This window comes from Microcebus murinus, chromosome 31, assembly GCF_040939455.1.
Source record: "Microcebus murinus isolate Inina chromosome 31, M.murinus_Inina_mat1.0, whole genome shotgun sequence".
Classification (NCBI taxonomy): Eukaryota; Metazoa; Chordata; class Mammalia; order Primates; family Cheirogaleidae; genus Microcebus; species Microcebus murinus.
In genome coordinates, this window is record NC_134134.1 from 4,969,695 (window position 1) to 4,995,592 (window position 25,898).

General features: G+C 38.3%; 1 long non-coding RNA gene across 1 annotated transcript; it reads right to left on the reverse strand.

The window, feature by feature from the left end:
- Positions 1 to 516: 516 nt before the first annotated feature.
- On the reverse strand, positions 517 to 10,754 carry LOC105878752 (uncharacterized). Its single transcript, XR_012915866.1, has 3 exons — positions 10,611 to 10,754; positions 1,494 to 1,620; positions 517 to 985 (listed from the first exon to the last, which is right to left on the reverse strand). It is a non-coding gene; the product is annotated as an uncharacterized LOC105878752 (long non-coding RNA).
- Positions 10,755 to 25,898: the final 15,144 nt, after the last annotated feature.

The following is a 25,898-nucleotide window of genomic DNA, read 5'->3' on the forward strand; positions in this document are numbered from 1 at the left end:
TAATAAGACTTCACAGTAAAAACAGAATTTTGAAGTAAAATAACATTATATTTTCTTATATTTAGAGAGATACTTAGTGTTCTGATAATGAGTATGAATTTCTCTAGAAGCACAATTTATCATTTCACAAGATAACAAATCATAAAGCAGAAAAATATAATATCTGCTTGTGGTGATCCTGGGATTTCTGAAGCAAATACCAATTACACCACTACATTCACACATGTCAGACCTGATGCAATAAATGCAGAGAAATTTAAAAAATGGTTGGCAGACAGGTGTGGTGGCTCATGTCTGTAATCCTCGCACTCTGGGAGGCAAAGAAGGGAGGATTTCTTCAGCTCAGGAGTTCAAGACCAGCCTGATCAAGAGCAAGACCCCATCTGTACTAAAAGTAGGAAAATTAGCCAGGGAATGTGGCATACACCTGTAGTCACAGCTAAATCAGAAGGCTGAGGCAGGAGGATCACTTGAGACTAAGAGTTTGAGGCCGCAGTGAGCTACCATGATGCCATTGCACTCTACCCAGAGTGAGACTCTGTCTCAAAACAAATGCTTTACCATATATTTTGTCAAATATACACACATATTTCCATGTCCTGCAATGTAATGGAAAGCAGTCAGTACCTGCAGTCCCTGATAAACCTTGAGCAGGGCTTTTGTTCTCACTGTAACCTTAATAAACAACACTGATGGGAAATAAAGTCCTTAGATAATTTAAGAATAAGGAACAAGAAAGCCTCTATCAAAGATCAAGAGAAAGAAACCCAGGATTGCCAGAACCCATTTCCATGGAAGCAGAGTTTTCCAAGCACTTTTTAAGGTCTGCCTTCCTCATTGACCTTTGGAGCTCTCACCTGTGTCATCTGCTTCATTGACTCCCACCTACCTGGGTGTTTGGCTACTGTCTCACTTGTCTTCACATTCCAGGGCTCTTTTCTTTGCTCCAGACAGGTGATCAGGTCTGGCTTAGAGGCAGCAAGACCTGTTTTATTTGGGAAAAGTAACATGGCATTTTTGGGAATCTTCCATTATCAATCCAGTACTGTGCTCAGTAGACAAATGGTCACAGTATAGAAGCTTCTAAAAAATATTAATCCCAAAATACTAATTCCTGACAGACACTTTAAAATATTTAGACAGTATTAGAATTTCAGGGTCCTTAGCTCCATTACCTAGTACTGTAGAATCAAATACGGGTGGCAGAAATTGGATTTTAAGCTATGAGCAACAACATCTTATGCCACTAAATTTTTGAAATCACCGCTAACGAGGAGTGAAGGACACAACTCAGCTCAATAAAGGGAAAGATTAATGTCAAGATAAAACAGATTGAAGATTTTGTTTTCTATACTAACGAATCCCACTTTTTCCTTGGAAACAAAGATGAGAGCTTCTCTCATGCAAAGCAGAAAATCCCAGAGAAATTCTACAAAAGTAGACTATAAAATACTTAGTGTGGAATAAAAATTGTATATTGAAATGATCTTTACCCAGGAAGACTAAATTTCTGTAGTTCTCAAACATCACATCCCTATACAAATTCCGCTGTGCATTGTCAAGGCATGCCCACTCCTCCAGAGAGAATACTATGGCCACATCCCTGAATGTCAACAGTCCCTGAAAAAACAAAACAAAACAAAACACATATTTACCAAGTGGTCATGTGGAGAATTCTTAATTTCACTGCTGGAGAAATAAGGAAATGAAGAGAATTGGTTCAGACTCATATGAATAACTGGAATTATTCAAAAAGATAATTTATAACACAGAAATATTCTCTAATGTGTTAGCTGACTCTGAGGAGAGAGGATGACGTAAGGTCCACAAAATTCATGGAGACGTTATACTTTGCTAAATGATAAGGTATAAGATTCAGGTCACCAACACAGATATTTATATTTTTGAGTACTATATTTACATTATACTAGATAAGTTGTATATATTTTTCAGATGAAAAAGTCATGTTGAGTTAGAAGGTATTAATGCATGTTAAATTTTGCAAAGTCTTCAATATGTACAACATGGACTAGAAATCCTAATAAAATACAGATTTTGATTCTGAAAATCTAGGGTGAATCCTGAGTTTCTGAATTTCTAACAAGCTCATCAGTGACATCAATGCTTCTGGCCAAAAGAGAATATTATTCAAACATTCAGCAAGTAGCAGAGTATGGCTTCATCTCGTTTCAACTGACCAGGATATCAAGATGAGAGCCCATATTTTCTAAAGGAAATTATATGCAAAGAGAATCTAAAATGAAAATAGGAGCTTCCACATGAAATGTGATGGTTTATGCTCATCACTAGGTAAAGCTTCACAAAGTACTCAATATAATTAACTATTAGAAAAATGATAGAGAACACATTAACCAAGTGAATAAAATTAATATCAACTGTAATACAACAAATTACTCTCAAGTGTCAATGCACACAGACATACCATTATTGCTGTGATATTTTGATATTTTTTGCCAAAGGAAAATGTAATTTATAATTTGAATCTACTCATGAACATCAGTTTTATGCAAAGTTCAAGCTATACATATCTCTCGTGTTCTGTAATCTATAATAATGTATTTCAATAGTCTTTCTTTGGTATCCTAGAGAGCAAGTGTCTTCTAATTATTCTTTTTCTCAGAACTTTCTGAGTTATTCTGAACAATCAATGTGTATTATTTTAATCTTGTTCTGCACAGAGCTGATGGAGCATCTAGACAGAACCTAAATAGTACATGTTCCTCTTCTTCACTGATATCCTAGGGATCAAACTCATCTCCAATAGTAATCTTGGGCATCCAAGATTCTGCTTCCAAGATGCTCAACAGTCACAAAGGGAATATTTTTAATATTTATGGTGACAATTGTTCATGATGTATAAGAAGCGTGGATGCAGGGAAGGCTCTGGTATGTAGGAAAAAATAATATTTCAGAGCCTGTTGATTATCATTAAAAAAAAAGAAAAAAAGTAGTTAAAATCAACACATTAGGCAGGAACAACAAAGGAGAAAAGTAATGGTTTGCAAATTCTAAACATATGACATTCCGAGAGGAAAAGTAAACACAGCCCCTGATCTGGAACACATTCACCTGAGAACCAGCCATTTCTTTCTGTCTCTCCTTCTCAGTTAAGATTATCTGGAAAACTTACACATGTATCTTGGGTATATGCATCTAAAGGTGTCAGCACAACCCTGTCCCCTACTGTCACCACACTCACAACAGAAGGACCACGAAGTACAGAAAATAAATTCACACTTCCCTGTCATTATCACAGGAGAGAGTCAGGAGCAATGAGGTCCTACATAAAGATCAAAATGTCTGTGTTTTTCTTTCCTACCCTCAGGTACGCTCAATTGCCACAGTCACTGGCAATTTTTGTGGCAGCAGTGGGGATATGGACCACACTGACCTGTCCCTAAAAAACACAAGCGGTACAGGGCCTGTGATCTTCCTTTGGAACAAAGTCTGAATTCAAATCTCACGAATATATCTCAGAGCCCTTGTACTTTTCCCCTGGCTGCAACTTAGCATCACATGGAGCACTTCATTATAATCACATCAATGCTCCCACCTAGAACAATAGACAGACTCTGTGCCTGGATAGAAAATCTCTTAGAATGTGCCTATAAATCATTTTGTAATCTGGAGCCCAATCTAAGTAATTTGATTCTACAGCCATGGAATTCATCCAAGGTGCCCATGAATTGGCTCCTTGAGAAAGTCCCCTGTGAATGCTGATGGTGCTTCTCCTAGACCCACTATGAGAAGCTTCTCCTAGACCCACTGTGAGAAGCACTTAGCTACAGACAGCAGGTACAGCACATAGAGAGCATTACACCCAACACTCTTATGGCAAAAATACTTTTGGCCCAAAGTGAAGACCACCAATTGTCATCCTGAAACATGGCATTCTATTAAAAGATTACAGAGGCTAGAGAAAGCAGCAGTGTCTCAGTAAGTCTGCATTTGGAAAATAACATTAACCTTGCCTGAATGCTACATTTCCTGAGCATGTACGATGTGTTCACAAGTATGTTGCAGCGGTGGTCCCCAACCTTATTATAGGCACCAGGGACCCTTTTCAAGAAAGACAATTTTTCTACAGACTGGGGAGTGGGGGGATGGTTTGGAGATGATTCACACTCATTGTAATTTTTTGTGAATTTCATTTCTATATTACTACACTGTAATATATAACAAAATAATTCTGCAACTCACCATAGCTTGGGGATCCCAGTGTTACAGTGCTGGCAAACTCCAAGCTTGAGTGTTAATTCTCATAATACCCTGGAAGTTGAGTACTAAATACCCCATAATTTCCAGGATTTAGTTGAAGGGCCCACCCTGTTTCTTTTATCTATCATTAATCTTAAAAGAAAAATCTATAGAACAAAAGCTAAATATAAACAAATGGAAGAGATAGAGAAAGGAAAGTTGGGCTGCAGTTCAGAGGGATTTTTTATTGTGTTTATATTTTCTCCCTGTAACTTGTGGAGCAACTACTAAATGTAAAGGAAAACAAAACAAGTTGCTAGGTTGTTTCTCTGGGAGCATAGGTTTTATAAAAATAAAGAAATTAAGTCCCCCAAATAATAGCCCTTAGCCCTTATTTATCTAGTTTGGGGATTGAGAAAATTGTAAGCATCATCTCTGAGGAGACAACATGAGAAGCCATGCAAAACTCTTGTCTTCTCTAATAAGTTTTGTGCAGAGAGAATCTAACATTCGTTCAGACCTAGACAAGGCTCAGAAGAGGGTGGATTTGGGCAGGTTGGGGTGGGAAGAGGGCCCAAGGCTTCTCACCTCTATTGAGTTAAAGTATATCCAGTTCTAGCTTTTCTACATCTTCCCAAGAGAAACTTGACTCCGAGAGCTTGTATAATTTCAACCTATTCACACCATTTTGGGGCCCTCTTTTATAACATAATCACAAGCAATGTCAGAAAATTTTTCATGGTTTTCTAGGACAATGATATTTGAAGCTATCTATTTATTCTTGAAGCCTAAGAGGAAAAGACCGCTCAAGAGTGAAGCCTGCACTTATAAACCTACCACTCTGGGAAGCTGAGGCAGGAGGTCACTGGAGGTTAGGAGTTGGAGACCAGCCTGAGCAAGAGCAATATCCCATCTCTACTAAAAATAAAAACAATTAGCCAGGTGTGGTGGTGTGTGCCTGTAGTTCCAGCTACTAAGGAGGCTGAGGTGGGTGGATTCCTTGAGCCCATGAATTTGAAGTTTCTGTGAGCTAAGTTAATGCCATTGTACTCTAGCCTGGGTGACAGTGCGAGACTCTGTCTCAAAAGAGTAAAGCCTGGCACCTTATATGTTTGTATTATGTCTGGTAATTCTGAACAATGCTTCAGAATTACAATTAAAAACAAAATTATTTCCAATCCCAGACAATCTCTCCACAGTGGCAGCACAGAAAGAAAACTCTTTCATTGCATAATTATATCAGAATGTGATATGCATCACAATCTCCTAAGAGCTTACAAAAACAAAAAAGAAAGGTCATCATCATTTGTCCTCAAATTGAGATGGAGGACGGTCCCCTCTATCTGTCCTGCAGAACCCCCCAAGCATGTCAATAGATAAAACATCTTGAGTCCCTACAAGGAAAATTCTAGGCAGCTAGGTACGGCAATTCGATGAGCAAAAGACAGTAATAACTACAGTCCTGGAAGCAAGCCAGAGATATGGGGAGTCTTATTTTCCTACAGAAACTAAAAGATAACCTGTTAATATATGTTTTAGAGTTATTTTTCAGAACTCTCCCCCATGGAATATGCAGATAGGAGGGAACTGATGAATTGAACTCTGACCACAGGTTTTCTTCCCTAAATTTCTGTCTAAAGGGACTAGATAGAGAGGGGAACATCACCTTAACATCACTTTCTGCTAACAAAGTCATCTAGGAATCCACCAATGACCAATAAGCCCCTGCTTCAAGATATCACATATCAATATATAACCTCCATATACTGATTTACAATTTTGTCTGCAACTTCTACTTTCCTCAAATGTGCCCATATCTTTAAAAACCTTTTCCTGTGAGCCACTGGGGAGTTCCAGTCTTAAGCATTAGGTGTCCATTCTCCTTGCATGGCATCTTGCAATAAAATGCCCTTTTCCCACTGCAACTCTTTGCATCAGCATTCATCTTGGCCATGCTGAGTGAGTGGATCCAACTTTGATCTGGTACTAAAGATTTGACAATATTATTTGTCCTATATAAAATTCATTCTAAATTCATCTGGTGATTGGAGCGATTATGTGTGTTTTGGCTATATTCCAAGGAAAATTAAACTTTCAACATCTTTATGATAGAAGGTAGTTTTGTAGCTTGGAGCCATGTGCCCTGTGAATGGTAAGTTCCTGCTCTCCAATGCAAGCTGTGGGATAGGGCTGTATCATCTTTGCTATTTACATTTTAAATCAATGGGTTAAAGGTTCTAGAGAAAGACATTCCTGAGTCAAAAAGATCAACAAAAGGCCTATTTGGAGGTGAAGATGATTTACATATAATTCAAAGAATATTGTACAATATTTTAAAAAATGTTTTTATATATAAAACCAAGAAAAATTTACCAAATGTCATGAGGACAGAGAATACTACTAGAGCTCCAAGGAATATATCCAGAAAAAAATTTTAAATGAAAGATGCAAAACATATAAGAAAAACATTAAGACTCCAAAAGACACAAAAATGACCTGCAGCTGTTTGTACAGAATGCAAAAACATCCTCAGATACTGATTCTAACACAATCAGTAGTTTTACAGAATAGGCAGAAAGTTGACAAATAAAAGAAGTGGCTCATAAATAAAAACACAGTGAAATTGGAAATGCACACTAAAATGCACACTTCAGAGGGATAGCTATTTACATCCATCAGTTGTCAAAGGCCCCACAATTTTCAGTGATGTTGTAAAGAAATAGACACTTGTGAACATTTCTGCTGTGAGGCCAAAGTTATATAATCAAAGTACAAAGAAATGCACAATGGCATTTACCTTGGATTCTGGAAACCGAATTCCAGAAATGTACTGTGCAATCTGTTTCACCAACATGAAAAATGTTTTCAAGGTTATCCCCTGTGGCTTTATCCATCATAGAAAAATATGGGAAAGTACAGCTATGTCCATTAATATCGCACAGACTTATAGTCCCATGACATCCTCGTAGTAAAACACTCTGCAGTCATGAAGGTAAAAGAGAAAGGTCTCTGTATGCCATTATGGAGCAATAGACATGACATACTGTGGTATGAAAAAGCCAAGGTGCTCAAACACTTGATCCAAGTCAATGTTATGCATGCACACTTAAAGAAGGAAACTAAAAAGCAAAACCAAATAAATGAAAATAACTATATATTATATCAATGTGATTAATATTTTTAGTTTAACCCAAACAACTATGCTTTCTGATTTATCAGCAAAACATGTGTGTATTTATTATAATGTTAAGGTTATTTTTTCTATGATACTTGTCTATACCATACAGGAATATAAAAATGGTTAATTAAAAGTTTAACTTTGATGGGGGATGGTCATGATGGAGACTCAGACTTTTGGGGGGAGGGGGGAAATGGGCATTTATTGAAACCTTAAAATCTGTACCCCCATAATATGCCAAAAAAAAAAAAAAGTTTAACTTTGAGATGATTGCTAGACTTATCTAAAGGTTCATGAGATTTTATACACATAATTGTTAAGACTGGATAAATAGACATAAATGGATAAAATCTTATAAATCAATTTATAATAATAATTATGTTTCATAATATGTTTACTTAAAAATATTTTCTCTAATAATTTTGGAGAGCCAGGAATCATGGATAAAAAACAAAATATCATAACATCACAGAAATTGTAAGGAAATTAAATTTCATACTTCTATAGGAAAAACAAAAGTATTTATCTCTTTTAGACAATAAGTAGGCTATTTCATTATTATTTTCATGATAATAAATCATTTGGTAAACAATGGCATATAAACTCTTCTAAGACTTGTCAAATCCCATCTCATAGGCTTTATAGTTAAGTTTCAAAATCCAGATAACAGGACACAAAACAGAGTGATCCACTTTCACAAATCCTACACACACACACACACACACACACACAAACAAACAAACAAAAAAAAAAGGAGGAGGAATAGGTGTTTTGGTGAATATTTGTCATTCACTTTTTTTTTCTCACACTTTCTTGTGGAAATGTATATATTTTTCTAGTACACTCACTCTGGGGAAGAAAATAGGTAAGCAATAGTTTTTTAAAATGCAATATATAAATACAGTTTTTTTGAAATCTACTTTTTCCTTTAAAAGTATTTTCTTATCTTTTCAAGCTCTACTGCTAAAATTTACTTTACAGTTAATGAAAAGCTTAAGTTGAATAAAAAATTCTTTTCAAAGTTTCAAACTCAGGGAGTGGAAGTGCTGACAGGAACACAGACTTATCTGACTCAAGTTTCAAGATAGGCCATCTTATCAGTTGGGACATCCTTCCAGAAAACCTTCCTCCTACTTATTGAAATGTTCAAAGACCACCCTCACACACCAGGAGCCACTTCACTTGTCCCCCTCTGTGCCTAAAGTGCAAATTGCTTTGCAGATTCTTGCATCATCTTATTGCAGTGGCCTTTTCTTGGCTTACGGACAGTTTTTCTCCCTTCAAAAGTGTGAGAAAATCCAGCGAACAGGAATCATTTCTAGCCGGGCATGGTGGCTCACACCTGTAATCCTAGCACAATGGGAGGCCAAGGTGGGCGGAGTGCTCCAAGTCAGGAGTTTGAAACCAGCCTGAGCAAGAGTGAGACCCCATCTCTACTATAAATAGAAATAAATTAATTGGCCAACTAATACACATAGAAAAAATTAGCCAGGCATGGTGACGCATGCCTGTAGTCCCAGCTACTCAGGAGGCTGAGGCAGGAGGATTGCTTGAGCCCAGGAGTTTGAGGTTGCTGTGAGCTAGGCTGATGCCATGGCACTCACTCTAGCCTGGGCAACAGAGTGAGACTCTGTCTCAAAAAAAAAAATCATTTCTGTCTTTTCCCCTTAATACCAGCAACCAATGTTTGGCTGACCACAAATATGTCTCCAAAAAATGGAAACTGGGGTTGGGGGAAAAAGTGTTATGGCACAAAGGGTTATCCCTTTTCATCTTTGGTGTGCTAGGAGAATTCTCTCAACCCCAGGGCACCCAGCTGTTCTCCAGCCATGATCCACAACCACACTTCAGACTGTTCTCTGGGAGTACATGCTGTAGGACTGATATTCACCACACATTCCAAGAGTTATGGCCACCATGAGCATCTTGGGGCATCCTCAGACAATTTTGAAGCCTAGGACCACAGGAAGACAGGAGGGTGGCTCAGGACACATTATCCCATAAAATTTCCAAAGGGGAACCTCAAACCAAAGAAACCCTGGTAAGATGTCTGTGCCTAGGGAACATAGAAGGAGGAGAGGCAAGATATATTTTTAAAGGTAGTGAGAAGTGAATATTCTCTGATTTCCTCTCATCTAAAATGTTCAGAAACACAAAATGAATATTTTTTAAAGCCACCCATTGCTCTGTGCAAAAATGATAACAAATTAAAACATTCTATTGGAGAAGTGAAATAAAGAACAAATAGTTGATAATGTTGTAATTGGTGAGGAAAAGTTGGTATTTGGAAATTTGGGGAGGAACTAGAAATTTAGGCTTTTACCACAAGCCCTAGATGGGTTACGCTAGGGGATCAGAGGGACAGAGTGAGATTCTACTTGCCATATATTTGGATAATCCAAGGGAAAATAAGGCCCTCTGTGGTGCAAAAACAATAAATAAATAATCAGAAGGCAATCAGATGGAAGTGAGTGTAGTGTCCTGGGTTCCTACCGAAAAATACCAAAATTTGATTCAAATACTATTTTTTTTTATATTACTAACTTCGTGAGAAACAAAATTTGGCTTAACCAACCACAAACCACCAATTAACCTCTGATCACATACCTGGGAAGTATCCATCAGGATAGTCCAAGAAAAGCGATGGCATAAAAAGTACACAGCTATAACCACTCAATTCTTGAACTTGGTTTGCTGTCTCCTGCACTTTATGAAAGTCTTTGCTTCAAGCCCCCCTGGTGGACCCCAAGAACAAACCATGGATGATTGCTGTCTGATCCATAAATGGCTGTTTGTTCTAATAAACTCTATCATGTTTTTAAGCAGTTCCTTGGTTTGATTTTTAACACCAGAGCGGAGTGACGGGGACCCAAGGGGCTACAGCTCCTCCCATGCACGGACCTCACACACCAGTCAAAACTCATCCCTGATGACCCTGCCCTGATCGCCCCACAATGCAGGGGAGACGGAGAGCTGCATTAGGGAACCACCCAGACGACTCCCACTGGACCACAGATGCCCCAGAGGATGAGACAGGGCGCCCCTGGTTCCAGCTGCAGCCCAACCCCGCTCTAAGCCACAGGGGACTGAGGGCCCAGCCGGCCTAATGGGTCCTTTGTCTGCAGACTCCGGGTCTGGCGGGAAGCCGGGGTCCTGCCACACCCAGTTCCATGGGGTTCCAAACTCCCTAGCACAGACGGCCACGCACACTCACCATTTTGTGACTTCTGTGGTGCCCTGGGATCCTTCTGGCAGACGTTTCAGAACCCGCAGGTCATAGGCAAACTAAGGCTGAGGGTCACCTGAGTTAACCTGAGTTTCCCAAAGCAAAGAAGAAGGAGCACTGAAGACAAGCGCATCATGGAGGACTGGAATATGACAAAAGCACGGCCAGGTCCCGGAAGTCCCGCCCTCCCAATGCATGGCTGATTGGACAGTTCCAGTCCCAGGATTTCTGATTGGCTCAGGCTCTAGGTCACACCCCTTAGAGCCCTGACTGACATATAATGGGATGCCACCTACTAATGGCGGCAACCAAGTCTTTCTCTCTGCACTGGGACCTGGCGCCACCTAAAGGAAATTTGCATTTAACCTTATATACAGGTTATATCCAAGCTGGGCATGGTGGCTGATGCCTATAATCCTAGTACTCTGGGAGGCCAGGTGGGGGGATTGCTTCATCTCTGGACTTCAATACCACCGTGTGCAAGAGGGAGACCCCATCTTTACTAAAAAATTAGAAAGAAATTAGCCAAACAAATAAGAAAAATCAGCCTTGCATGAAGGTGCATGCCAGGAGTCCCACCTACTCAGAAGGCTGAGGCAGGAAAATCCTTTGAGTCCAGGAGTTTGAGGTTGCTGTGAGGTAGGCTTATGCCAGGGCACTCTAGCCCTGGGGGCACTCTAGCCCCGGGTGACAGAGCAAGACTTTTTCTAAAAAAAAATTATTATATCCACTTATAAATAATTTATATCATATTCAAAATTGGAAACTGTATGATGACAAACATTTTAAAATGTAAGATTCAGTAAAAGTTGTATTTTTTTATATTTTAACTTTTCTTACACATTCTGGTAGGTTTGGGAATTTTCTGCTGTCCTGATCTGTTTGTCTGCTTTCATTAACCCCACACTGCTATAACTGTAAGGCTGGTGGCCGACCCCCTCCCTTCCCTAGATCAAAAAAGAAAAGGCTCATGAGATCAGACCCTGCAAAGACAAAACTGCCAGGTCCTGCTGAGAGGAATCACACCCAGATGTCCACCTAGATAAGAACATTCCTGCTCTTGGATTCCACAAATACCTCCAGCCCCTCCTAAAATCCCAAGCTCTTCCCGCCAAAAGTCCCTAGCCAGGCCCAAAGGATATAAAAGGCCTCAGCCCCTTCAAAGGGCGGCAACTTCTGGGGTCCCCCTCTCTTGGGGCCCCAGAACCTCGTCCAAGAGTGTATAATAAAGCCACGTGGTTTGGCTCCCACTCTTTCTCTCTCTGTGTCTGTCTTTTCTTTTCGCCACCACCGAAAAACCTTACATTAACTATAGAACATTTTAACGTGTTTTAATATCTTATTGGAGCAGAACACCTCATTGTTTGTTTTCCTCAGGAATTTTGACTATCCTTACACATTTGTTCTTCCATGTGCAATTTGCAAAATCGTTGCTAGCTTTATGAAAACTGGCAGAATTTATTATGAAATCTAATACAATGTTGAAGATAGCTTAAGGTTAAAGGACCTTTTTATATTATTGATTTTGTTTCTATTTAAGAACAAGACATGACTCTCCATTTCTTTAAGTCTGTTTATATATTTCAGGAATGCTTTATTATTTTGTTTATATAAACTGTGCATTTCCCATTATATTTGTTACAGAGTAATTGTATTTTTATTTTTAAAATTTATTTTACATTATACTTTTTCATTGCACCCTCACACTGTACTGTTGAGTGATTGTGAATTATACACAGGCTATTGTCTGGCTTCCTGCTGGCAGCCTAATCCGCTGCAGGGCAGGGCAGGGAGGGCACTAGTTAAGTAGGTAACAAAGTATGCATCTGGGTGTTAATACAACCAGCACTAGAAGCCTGTGGGAGGCAGGGCTGCAAGAGCAGGAATCACAGTAGCAGTGGGTTACCTATGCCCCACATCCTCCAGGAAGCCATTGTGCCAGCCCCAAGCTGGCACTGCAGGGCAGGACCCATGGCACTCACAGCGACCTCTGCTTTCACTGGTGACCACAACCCCACAGGCGCCACAGTATGGAGAGAACTCTGCTGAGTGCCGGAGTGCCCTTTGCTGAGAGTTAGAGGAAGAAAATAAAAGAGAATGAAAAAGAATGTAGCTTGGAGGAGGGGTCCTGAATGGCCAGGCCTGCAGTGGGGGGTGTCTGTACGCTGGCCACAGTGCCACTATGTATACTGGGACGGATAAGCAGAGGGTGCCTGTGGGACTGTCCTCTGTGGAGCAGCCCTGTCAGGTCAGAGGGGTTTGTGCAACCGTGGGGAACACTAAGCGCTGGTCACAGGGGGCCTGCCAAACTCCTTCCCAGTGTGTATTTCCCTCACCCCCAGTCATCCCTGGCTCCCTGCCTGGCCCTCCATGTCTGCCTCAACCTTGCTCATAACTTCCTCCAGGAAGTTCACCAGCACTTGGTGAAAGGTAAAGCCACTACCTGTGAGAGTACCCGAAAGTGCCCGGTTTGTGTATCTCATTAAGCTGGGCTGCCACAGGGAAAATCTCGAGAGGAAGTGGACCTGGAGAAGAGCAAAGGAGAGCAACCTGGATGGATTTGTTTGCCCAGGACAGGAGCCTAGGGGGCATGAGGAGTAGGAACTAAAATAAAATCTTAAGGGGGCTCCCCACAGGCTAACCGAATGGACGCCTCTTGGCCAAGAGGATAACCTACACCTCAGTTACTAGCCATGAGAAGGGAGGTCAGAGGTGTCTTGTCATGGTCGTCTCCCTTCTTAGAGATATCTCTTGTAAATCATTATGGGGACTAAGTCTATGTAAGACAAACCTGCAGGTCCTCTAATTACACAACAAATAGGTACCTTCTCTCTGTTTAGCAGACTTTCTTTATTTAACTTAAAACATTCCAGGGATTTAGACAAAGCTTCATTTCTTTAACCAATTACAAGTCAAAGAGTCTTTAAACAAACCTATAAGCTGTAACCACCTCCCACTTTGAGATGTCTTACTTTTTCATACAAACAAATATATGTCTTCTACATATTGATTTATAATTTACCTTTAATCCCTGTCTCCCTGAAAAGTATAAAACAAAACTTTAACCCAACCATGGCAAGTACACTTCCTCAAGGCTTCTTGGGCATTGCTTGGGTCATAGTCCTCAAATTTGGCTCAGAATAAACCTCTTTAAATTATTTGACAGAATTTTGCTTCTTTTCCATTGACACCCGGCACCAAACTGCAGGCCAGCCCTTCAAGTTCACTATCCTGGAATCCCTGGATCAGATTAAGGAGACATTCCAGTTCCTGCAGTTGCAGTATCACTACCTTCAAATGGATTGTGAGAAACTGGTAAGTGAAAAGACAGAAATTGGGAGGCACAATGTGATGTATTATGAAATGTCATGTGCATTAAACACTGAAATGCACAAACAGGCTGAAATCACCAAGAAATTGAATGTGACATGTGCACAAATCATCCCATCTCTGTCTCAGGAACATCAACAACAGGTGACCCAGCCCTCAAGCCTGCCAAACTAGTGACCATGGCAGAATTGAATGTCATCCTTGCGCAACAGCAGTCACAAGGTCAGTGTGTGTCACAGTACCACAGACCACCAATACCCCTAATGTCTCAGGCTTAGGGACCTCTTCCTCCAGAAAACCTGCCCATCTAGGGCAGTCCCCACCTTCTGGCACCATCTATCGCTCTGAGTGGGCGGTCTCACTTGGCATTAAAGGATTACAAGAAGCACCACTATGCAGAGCACCACAAAGATAGAGTGTCGAGCACAAATAATGCCCTCTTGGGCCCAGACAGTCTAAAAGGCACACATAAATGCAGAAATGTACCTGAGTTTTCTGACTAATTGAAGAAAATGAAGGTTAATGATAAAGACTCCAGCTTTCACCAGTGATGGTGGAAAAAAATGTGACACCTTACGGGTGGATGTGTCTTTTGAGGACCCGTCTCAAAAAACAATCACTGTCTATTCACATTTGGAAAACCAAACTAACAAAAATTGTAAGCCAAAAAAGATACTGGTAGCAGCCCAGCCTCCATGGCCCCCTTGGGAAGTTCTACTTATTTGAAATCCAAAGAAAGGAGCTTGCATGAAAAAACCAGCACACCTGTTCTTGAATACAGCACACCAATACCTCAAAGTGATGTGCCAATGCTGGGCATCAATGCCCATCCGGGATTTGGTCCAGGCCTCAACATGCCTCCAGTTAGGGACCACCTCATTAACCAAATGGCAGCTCGTTTGAGAACACACCTGGAAATGACCAGCTCTGAACACTGCTACATTTGGGATGGTCCCCCAAACTAGTAAGAACAGCAAGCTGACCAGAACAAGTGCCACTTACAAAAGGCTGCACATCATGTTTCCCCAGATAAGTGTCATGGCTGCAGGAGTGGCCTAAATATGCTTCCCAATGAGTGGGGTTTGATCCTCTACCTCGCATGAGAGTGCCTATCCTGCCTCCAAACTTGATAAGAATCCCTAGGTAGAAACCTACATATTCCTTCTACATTACTGCAATGTTTCTGATGCAACCTGTTCCCTTTACCCTCATGCCCTCATTGAACCTTGAATCCCTCAGAATGCTCACCAGATCAACATCCTCAACCACGATGAACATCCACAACCCCATGAGACATGTGTACATGAGTAGAAAGGGTTGCATCAAGATCTGGGACATCAATCCCCTGGCAATAAGAGTTCTGTTTCTTAGCTTGACTGTCTAAATAAAGATATTTATATCCATTTCTATAATTGCTACCTGATTGTGGCACTCTGGTATGAGGGAGAGGCCAGTACTTTGCCCATTTGAGACCTGGCAGGTGAGACCTCATGCATCAAAGCAGAACTGACATCCTTAGCTGCTACCTGCTATCTCCTGGCCATCAGCCTGAATTCCAAGGTCGGCTTCTCATGCTGTAATGTCACAGATCTGCACAACCAGACACCAGCGAGACAGTTCCAGGGCCACATAGATACAGTCAGGTGTATTGACATTTCTAATGATGGCATCAAGCTCTGGGGGACAGTTTGGACAGCACTGTCAGATCCTGGGAATTGTGTGAGGATGACAGCTGCAGCAGAATGACTACACCTCCCAGATCTTCTCCCTGGGACACTGCCCCATTAGAGAGTGGCTGGCTGTGGGCATGGAGAACAGCCATATGGAGATGTTGCCAGTATAATATGGAGATGGTCCTCTCATTTTCAGAGACATGGGACCCCACCCACAGCAACCCTAGACTCTTTTCCTCCTGTAAGGGAAACCCTAGACCTCAGGCCCCTCATGAGAATTATAAGATGTGTGAGACCCAGGGATCTGTCAGTCATCTCTAGCTACAGTCCTCAGAATCTCCCATACTTTGGGTGGGGCAGGAGTTTCTTTTTTCAGATCCCAAATTCATTATTTTTTTAGTTGTTCCTGGTGTTTGTCATCCTGATAAGAATCAGAGAGATGCCTCCTTACACAGAGGAGGCCATGAACTTCATCTGATGTCTACTGTGTCTGCTTTCTGAATAGAACTGAGACTCAGGGACTGTCATACGCTTTGTTCATTAAAGTATGCCAAGTATCTATAAAAGTGCCTGTACAAAACACCTGGCTAATGAATGAACCCAAACCAGAACCTTCCCAAATATCTATCTAAGCCTGGAGACCCTCTTGTGGTACCCTGGGACCACTGTTCTGTCTATCAGGAGTAAAGACTAGCTAAAAGGACACCCAAATATTCTTTAACAATGGGAAACCATGTTTGCTTTCTATGTTCTTTTCTATTATCTAGAGAAATATGAGCCACTGAAGCATGAGGAAGAAAGCTTCTTCAGTGAAGGGGGAGAGGAAAAATAATAAATATGAACAACTACAACACACCCCACAGCTTTTCCACAGAGCCAGATGTAGGGGCCTGCTTGCCATGTCTTAGGCTATTCAGTCCCTACAGGAACCCTATGAGGTTCATCTTCTGACCACACTACCTGTCAGAGGAACAGCAGTGATATCCTAAGGACACAGCTGGTAGACAACTGAGTCACCATTGTGCCTCAGAGTGAGTGGACATTCACCTGCTGAACAGGTGCTATGAGAACTTTTTTCTGAAGATAGAATTCTAGGTTGAGGCCGGGCGCGGTGGCTCACGCCTGTAATCCTAGCTCTCTGGGAGGCCGAGGCGGGTGGATCCTTTGAGTTCAGGAGTTCGAAACCAACCTGAGCAAGAGCGAGACCCCGTCTCTACTATAAATAGAAACAAATTAATTGGCCAACTAATATATATACAAAAAAAAAATTAGCCGGGCATGGTGGCGCATGCCTGTAGTCCCAGCTACTCGGGAGGCTGAGGCAGAAGGATCGCTTGAGCCCAGGAGTTTGAGGTTGCTGTGAGCTAGGCTGACGCCATGGCACTCACTCTAGCCTGGGCAACAAAGCGAGACTCTGTCTCAAAAAAAAAAAAAAAAAGAATTCTAGGTTGATAAATTCCACCAATACTCATTACTTGCATATGTAATCCTGCTGTCAGATGACTTGATGAGAAATCAGCTTTTAACTTAGCGAGTATGCTTTGCAAATGAAAAGTCAAATCTCTCTTACTGCCTTCAACATTTTTTTGTCTTTGGCCTTTGACAGCTGAATTATAAAGGGTGAATCTTTCTTAGATTATGCTATTTGGAAGTCATAAGGATTCTTGGAGTTGTGCAATTTATACCTTTCCATAATGATTTAAGTGATTATTCTTTAAAAATAATCTTGCCCCTTTTTCTCTCTTCTTTCCATCTTTGAATTCTATAATGCCTGTGTAGGTACATTTGAGGTTCAACTGCCTGTCTCTTAGGATATGTTCATTTTTCTTCATTTTTCCCTCTTTGTTAGTCAGACTGAATAATTAAAATTAAACTACATTCAAATGTGCTGTTTCTTTTCTCTGTATGCTCAAATCTGCTATTTAATAACTCTCTTAAGTCATTTTTATTTTACCTATTGTACTTTTAAGATTCATAATTAATTTGGGCTCATTTTTAAAAATTTCCACCTTATGAAAATTCTCTATTTGTTCCCAAGATCAATGGGTCTATTCTTGTGCCAGTGCCAGGCTGATTTAGTTATTATTGCTTTATAGTACAGCTTGAAGTCTGCAAGACTGACACCTCCCAGTTTGTTCTTTTTTCTTAAGAGTGCTTTGGCTATACAAGGTCTTTTCTGGTTCCATACCAAATGAATGATTATTTTTTTTCTAGATCTGTAAAGAATGATGATGGGACTTTGATGCGGATTGCATTTATTCTGTAGATCACTTTAGGTACCATTGACATTTTAATGATATTGATTCTACCCATCCATGAATAAAATAGATTTTTCCATCTGTTTCCATCTTCTACAATTTCTTTTTTTAGCATTTTGCAATTCTCCTTGTATTAAATCTTTCATATTGTTCATGAAATATATTCCTAGATATTTAATTTTCTTTGGTGCTATAGTAAAAAGTATTGCATTTATTATTTAAATTTTGGCTTGACTGTTATAAGCATATATGAATGCCTCTGATTTGTGTATATTGATTTTGTAACCTGAGACTTTACCGTATTCATTTATCAAATCTAGGAGTCTCTTTGACAAATCCATGGGATTTTCTAGATATAATATGATATCACCAGTGAAGAATGAGAGTTTGATCTCATCTGTCCCCACTTGGATGCCCTTAAAACCCCTCTCTTGCCTGATTGTTATAGCTAGGACTTTGAACACTATACTGAATAGAAGAGGAGATAGTGGGCATCTTTGTCTAGTTCCAGTTGGGAGTGGGAATGGTTTCAATTTTTCCACATTCAATATGGGTTTGTCATAAACGGACTTGATAATTTTAAGATATGAGCCCCCTATGCCTATTTTGTTAAGAGTTTTTATCATAAAGGTGTGTTGGACTTTGCCAAATGCTTTTTCTGTATCTATTGAGATAATCATATGGTCTTTGTTCTTGTATTTATTTATGAAGCAAATGGCATTTATGGATTTGCATATGTTGAACCAGCCTTGCATCCCTGAAATAAAGCCCACCTGGTCATTCTCTTTTGAATAAATGATGCTGAGAAAACTGGATATCTACATGCTGAAAAATGAATCTGGATCACTACCTTTTCCCTCTCACAAAAATCCACTCAAGATGGATAACAGACTTAAACCTAAGGCATGAAACCTTTAGAATCCTAGACAAAGATGCTGGGAAGACCCTTTCAGATGTTGGCCTAGGGTAAGAATTCTTGAAGAAGACCCCCAAAGAAATCTCCACAGCAACAAACATAAACAAATGGGATCTGATCACATGAAAAAGCTTCTGCACAGCCAACGAAACTATCATTAGACAACCTACAGAATAGGAGAAATTATTTTACCTCTACACTTCTGATAAAGGTCTAATAACAAGAATCTATGTAGAACACAAAAATATTAACGAGAAAAAATTAAACAACCCCATCAAGTAATGGGGAATGGAAATGAACAAAAATTTTTCCAAAGAAGACAGAATAATGGCCAGCAAACATATAAAAAAATTCTGAACATCTCTAAACATTAGAGAAATGCAAATCAAAACCACAATGAGATATCACTTAAACCCAGTGAGATTGGCCTCTATCAAAAAAATCGAGGCCGGGTGCGGTGGCTCACGACTGTAATCCTAGCATTCTGGGAGGCCGAGACAGGTGGATTGCTCAAGGTCAGGAGTTCGAAACCAGCTTGAGCAAGAGTGAGACCTTGTCTCTACTATAAATAGAAAGAAATTAATTGGCCAACTAATATATATAGGAAAAAAATTAGCAACACATGGTGGTGCATCCTGTAGTCCCAGCTACTTAGGAGGCTGAGACAAGAGGATTGCTTCAGCCCAGGAATCTGAGGTTTCTGTGAGCTAGGCTGATGCCACGGCACTCACTCTAGCCTGGGCAACAAAGTGAGACTCTGTCTCAAAAAAAAAAAATCTTTGTTCTTATTTGCCTTTTTTGTGTTGTTATTGAAAAATATATTAAATTTAAATTTGTAATAGATTCAACAATAAAATTATACTCATATTTTTATATAATTTCTTAGATGAGTTAAGATAGGAAATGAAAAGAAATGGGCTTTTATACTATATTTTATAATGACATAATTACTTTTGCCTGTTGCTCTTTCTTATTTTATGTGAATTCAAATAAGTATCTATGATAAATTGCTTTCAGCCTATAAAAACTTCACTTTAATATTGTCTGCAAGGTGGGTCTGCTAGCACTAAATTTTCTGGTTTTGCTTGCCCAAAATATGTTTATTTTGCCTTTATTATTGATAGATAGCTTCCCTTGATATAAAACTCTTGGTCAACAGTTTTTTCTTTCCTTTTTCTTTTTTTTTTCTTTTTTTTTTTTTTTTTGAGTCAAGATCTTACTCTGTTGCCCAGGCTAGAGAGCCCTGGTGTCAGCCTAGCTCACAGTGACCTCAGACCCCTGGACTCAAGCAATCCTCCTGCCTCAGGCTCTTGAGTAGCTGGGACTACAGGCATTCATCACCTTGCCCAGCTAATTTTCTCTATATACTTTTAGTTGTCCAGCTAATTTTTTTTTTTTTGTATTTTTAATACAGAAAGGATCTCACTCTTGCTGGTCTCAAACTCCTGACCTCCAGTGATCCTCCTTCCTTGCCCTCCCAGAGTGCTAGGATTACAGGTGTGAGCCATTCTTCCAGACCAACAGTTTTTATATGTGAGGAGTTGACAAAAGAGTTTAAAGTGGAGTTGAAATCTTACAAGACAGCAAACAAATCAAGACCTAAGAAAGCCAACTGCATTGAGAAATGAAGTCATGTTGATGATAACAGATGATATAATGGACTGGGTTGGAGATGGCAGAAAGAATTAAATTTTTTGTACAATACAAGTCTGTGAAGCTAGTGGTTCTGACTGAGACCAGATGGAAAACTTATTTTTTAGACGATCATAGGTGGCATGTGACAGCATATCATGCTGAGCACCAGCAGCCTGAGCTCTACCCTGTGATAATGTCCATAGGTTGATAGCAAAAACATTCATAAGTTTAAAATTAGATAATGTTTGATTAAGTGAATCATGAATCATAATTATGATTAAGTTGAAGTTAGGTTTAAAAATAACAGAAGTGTTTCCTATATGAGCATCACAAAAGAAAAAAATAGCTATTGCTAGATTGTGGGTGCTCTACTGCTGAGTGTTTTCAATAAAACATTCCTATGAGTAGAAGCACCAGGTAAGAGTGTGGGTTGAGGTTGTGGAACACATCATCAGAATAGCTTAATACCTCACATATCACTAGAGTGTCTCTGAAAGGGTACAGTTCACAACTCAAAACTCATGGTACTTGGAATTGAGGTATTCTCCTGTTCTTAATAAGTGCACCTGGACAAGTTAGTGTAAAGGAAAAGTGAAAAACAGCCTACTTTTTTATTCATATCTGGTGCCCTGGTTCAAAGCTGTGTCCTCTGGGGAACAGAGCACTTTGCCTATGTAGAGCTAATAGAGGTGTTATTTTTCTGATTCCCCCAAAGGTACTTTTGGTCTGGTTCTTACCCTGAAAATTAGAGACCAATGAGGAACATATATGAAAGGCATTATGAAACATTTGAACCAGCGGGGATGCACTGGGAAATCTGACAAGCTCTTCAACTCATTTTGAAGATTGCATTATTGGGACATATCTGTTTTGTTGACAAGGACTGAGATCATACAATTCACTGGGCCTAAGTTATCTAGAAAATGAGCTCACATGGGGAAAAGTTGGGAACCCTGCTGTTCCTATTTTGTTTTCTGGTAATTAGGTAAGTTCCCTTTTCCCTTTGGTGGCTCCCTTTGTAACAACCACAAAGCTAGTCCTTGTCTCCCTTCTGTAGCTGCCTTAAAAAATTATTGGCCTGGGGAGAGATGAGCTGATGTCATGACTTCTTTTAAATCATATTTTGAGGACTTCATCTCTCACACGTGGATGTACTTCAAGACACAGCTGGGTGAGCATCTATTTGTCAGCATTACTAACAGAGAGAGCTCAATATTCAGCTGGGTGGTTGGGTGTCAGAATTTTCTTAACAAATTACTAAAAGAATTGTCTTCTCATAATCTCAGTATTATAGTTCAGAGAATAATAACTAAATATACTAGATGTTTCCAAAATCAAAGATAATTTTGTACATTTTATGAGGCTATACATTTATAAATTTGAAAGGCTTTTGTAATTTTTTACTTGCTGTTAAAATTCAAATTTTGCAATTTGCATTTTAATTGAGATTGTATTTTAGTTTTTTTTTTAGTTTGACTTATGGCATGTACATCGGTAAAATTTTACATTGTATAAGAAAAGAAATCTGAACCACTGCAAAAGGATATAGTCATTCTTCATTGTTCTTTTAAATTTTTTTAATTTAGAAAAACTATAGTGCCTTTATATGGTTTACAACAATTTAAAATTAAGATGTCATAATATATGAAATAATTTTTTCAACATATATAATTATATCTTAGCAAATGATCATAAATATCATTTTTTTTACTCTGTTATAATAACTGCTCATACAGGATTTATTCCTGGTTGTTATGAAATTAAAAATACCTCCTTTTGCCATTTATCAAATGTATGTAGTGTTAATTACTATATGACAGATATGAGAGATTGTAATATTAAGCATGTTTACAAATACTTATATGAATTCAGTTTTATTATTTTATATTTTTTATTAAACTAAAACTTATAAAATGTTTTGTGTATTAATATAGGTAATTTTATAGTAATGAAAGAATAATACTTTGTACAATTTGAGAGACAGAAAATTTCCTTACTTTAAAAAAATTGTAAATTTTCTATATTTACAGTCTCCTCTGAAAGTTTCAAATTTGGAATTTGCTTATTAAAACATATATTCACAAGTGTGATATTTCAACTCATTCTTGAAATACACAAATTAATGACTGATTTCAGGAGGGATATTTCCATTCTACTGTCTGATTTTTAAAATGGAAGGCAGAGAGAATGAGGTAAAGGTAATGAAACAGAAATAAAAAGTAGTAATAATAATGATTGCACATTTGTGACCAATGATTGCATCAAAGCCTCAAGAAAATTTAACAGTACAAAATACTTTTGTCTTTGAACATGAGACAAAGGAATGAAAGTATTTTTAAATGCTGTAAATGTCTTGATTTTATTCATTTAAGAAGAATAATGTCAGGGCAAAATAACCTCAAGTATCTTTAATCAATGTACATGAAAAGAAAAGAATGCAATCCAGCAAATTTCAATTTCTAACTAAAAAATATTTCTCTAAATTTAGTGTTTGACACAGTTATTATGCTCTCATCATCTCTTTACTTTAATGCACAGGGACATGATGGTACAAGAACTGTCAAGCCTTTAGAAAAAAGAGTTTTACACTCACTGGCATCTTTTTGGGTGGGATAATCAGAAAGCAAACAAACAAAATGGAAACCAAGAAAACTCCCAACATGTTTAAGGTTTTCCAAAATTGGTAGCACAGAATTTTTGATCAAGTCCCTCCAGTGTTTCTCTGTCTCTGACTTCTGCAGTGACACTTTCCCTGCCTAATCTTTCCCACAGGACAGCTGATAATTAAATATTTTGTAATTATCAATATCCTTGTTAGCAAAAGTTGTGCTTCCAACTGTACCATAAATTAAGTTCAATTTCTAAAGAATTGTTAATTCATGTATTGCAATCATAAAATGATATCTAATGCTTATCATATTTATTCCTCTGACATGTATGTATCTCATAAGATAGTTTCATGGAATTAACCTTGGTGGGTATGTATTCTGCTTTTCTGAGTTTGCCTGCTATGTTTCCTTTTTTCATTTTTTTTTTTTGAGACAGAGTCTCACTTTGTTGCCCAGGCTAGAGTGAGTGCTGTGGTGTCATCCTAGCTCACAGCAACCTCAAACTCCTTGGCTCAAGCAATCCTCCTGCCTCAGCCTCCCAAGTAGTTGGGACTACAGGCATGTGCCACATGCCCGGCTAATTTTTTCTATATATATATTAGTTTTCTATATATATTAGTTTCTATATATATTAGTTTTCTATATATATTAGTTTTCTATATATATATTATATATATATATATATATATTAGCCAAATAATTTCTTTCTATTTATAGTAGAGATGGGGTCTCACTCTTGCTCAGGCTGATTTTGAACTCCTTACTTGGAGCAATCCGCCCGCCTCGGCCTCCCAGAGTGCTAGGATTACAGGCATGAGCCACCGCGCCCGGCCTGCCTGCTATCTTTCTTATGATGCAACCTATTGCCACTAGTCAATCAAAACCCATGACTTGGAACTTAAAATCCTCATAATCACTTTTTCCTGTCAATGATCAATGATAGGTCTTATAAGACTGTTCAATGAATATGGGGAAATTTATAATAAAAATGGCACTTTGAATTAATATAGTAATAAAACATCTGATTTTTATTAAATATATCATATTTTTAATTTTAAATAGGTGGAGTACAAATATCATTTTTGAGTGCCATCATTGATAAATAAAATTCATAATGTTTATAAGTAAAATTTATGAATTTGTCATAAAACTAATAAAACAACACTAGTATAAAAATTAAATACTGTGATAAAGATAAGAATTTAGATTTTCCCAAACTAGTTTGTCTTTAAAATTTCTTATTCTTTCTAGCTAAAGTAGCTGTTGGTTTCCTATAAATTATTCCCTCCTTTGATTATACATTTTATCTTTACTTCAAGTGTCTGATTCATACCCCGTATGATGAGTTTTTTTCTTGGTGCATTTAATGATGTTATTTTCCCCACCATTATTCATAAATATGTAACTACTTTGGGACTTACAATATTGAGACTAGTCTAAGGTGAAAGTCAGTCAGTGAATGTAACCTGCATTGTCTTTCTACAATGAGTGTTCAAGAGCTTCACTCTAAGCCCCAGCAGCCTCTGGTTGTCACTTCCCATAATGAGAACTAAGATGTGCATTCCCATTTTTTTTAATGTAACAGTTAGAACCTCATTCTTTGTTGCACTTTAACCAAAATATAAGTGATGTCTGTAGATTTTTCTTCTATTTCATTACTCCCAATTTATCAATGTATTATTACAAATCATATTGTTCTGCCATAATGGAGTTATCATAATTATCAAATTAATATAAAGGACAGTTTAAAATTTTTATTTTGAAGGTAAATATCTGTTTAATTCTGGCAGTTGAGATAAATTTCAAAAATATAATACAGCATATTTATTATTAAAATTAATTATTTGTACCCCCTATTCCATGGGGACCATGATCCTTTTCTGTGCAGGCTCAGTGGCAATGTCCTCAAGAATATCATGGAGAGATAGATCATTTGATGATCCAGAAGATCAAGTCTTTTTCAATATGTAATTGTTATTTACAAAGTGAAGGGCATGAATTAGAGGGGGTGAGCTGATTATCTGTTGATAGAGACTAAAACACTAAAATTATTGTCTACACTATCTAATGAGATCATTTTCCATATATTGTTAGTCCATGCCAAAATATTCTTTTACTAGTACTGGAGTATATTAGTATGTGGGGAACATCAAACATTATGGCATCATTAACATTATGGCAATAAGCCTCTTTGTTCTCAATTGATTGCAGAATGCAACAGTCCCAAGAATGCCACTACATATGCGTAGAAACTACTTGTTTTGTTCTTTCAGCTAATATAAATATATTCCCTTACTAGATTAAGATTTTGGAGGAAGAGAAAGAACCATTTAGTCAACTATAAAATGTATCCTTTGTAAAAGTGTACATGTCAGATGGTTTGAGAGCAATTTTCTACCTCAGCCATTAATTCCTGATTATTATCAAAGAATGTTGATTGTGAACATTTCTACATTTTCTCACATATTCATATTTATATAACAGTAGAGTGATAAGTAACCTTGAATATATAGTTGACATACTTTTTTCTCAGAGTATGTATTTTTTTTATTCTTCAATGCCATAATAATAAATTGTTTTAATCCCTGTGTTAAATTCAATTGATAAAATAATGATGCCTGAATCCAAGCTAAGTGATCTGAAAATAACTGCAAAATTATTCTGTGAAATTTTACAAGATGTTCTGGTTTTGGAAATATTCTGACAAAACTTTAGTGGAATTATCTTTGCTATTGGAGACAGTATGTTTTTTCTCTTAATAACTGAGAAGTGGACATTAGTAATCTTGTACTTTGATGAAAAAAGGATCTCCGAGGAAAATTAAAGTTGGAGAGAGCCAGGACAATTTTTAGATA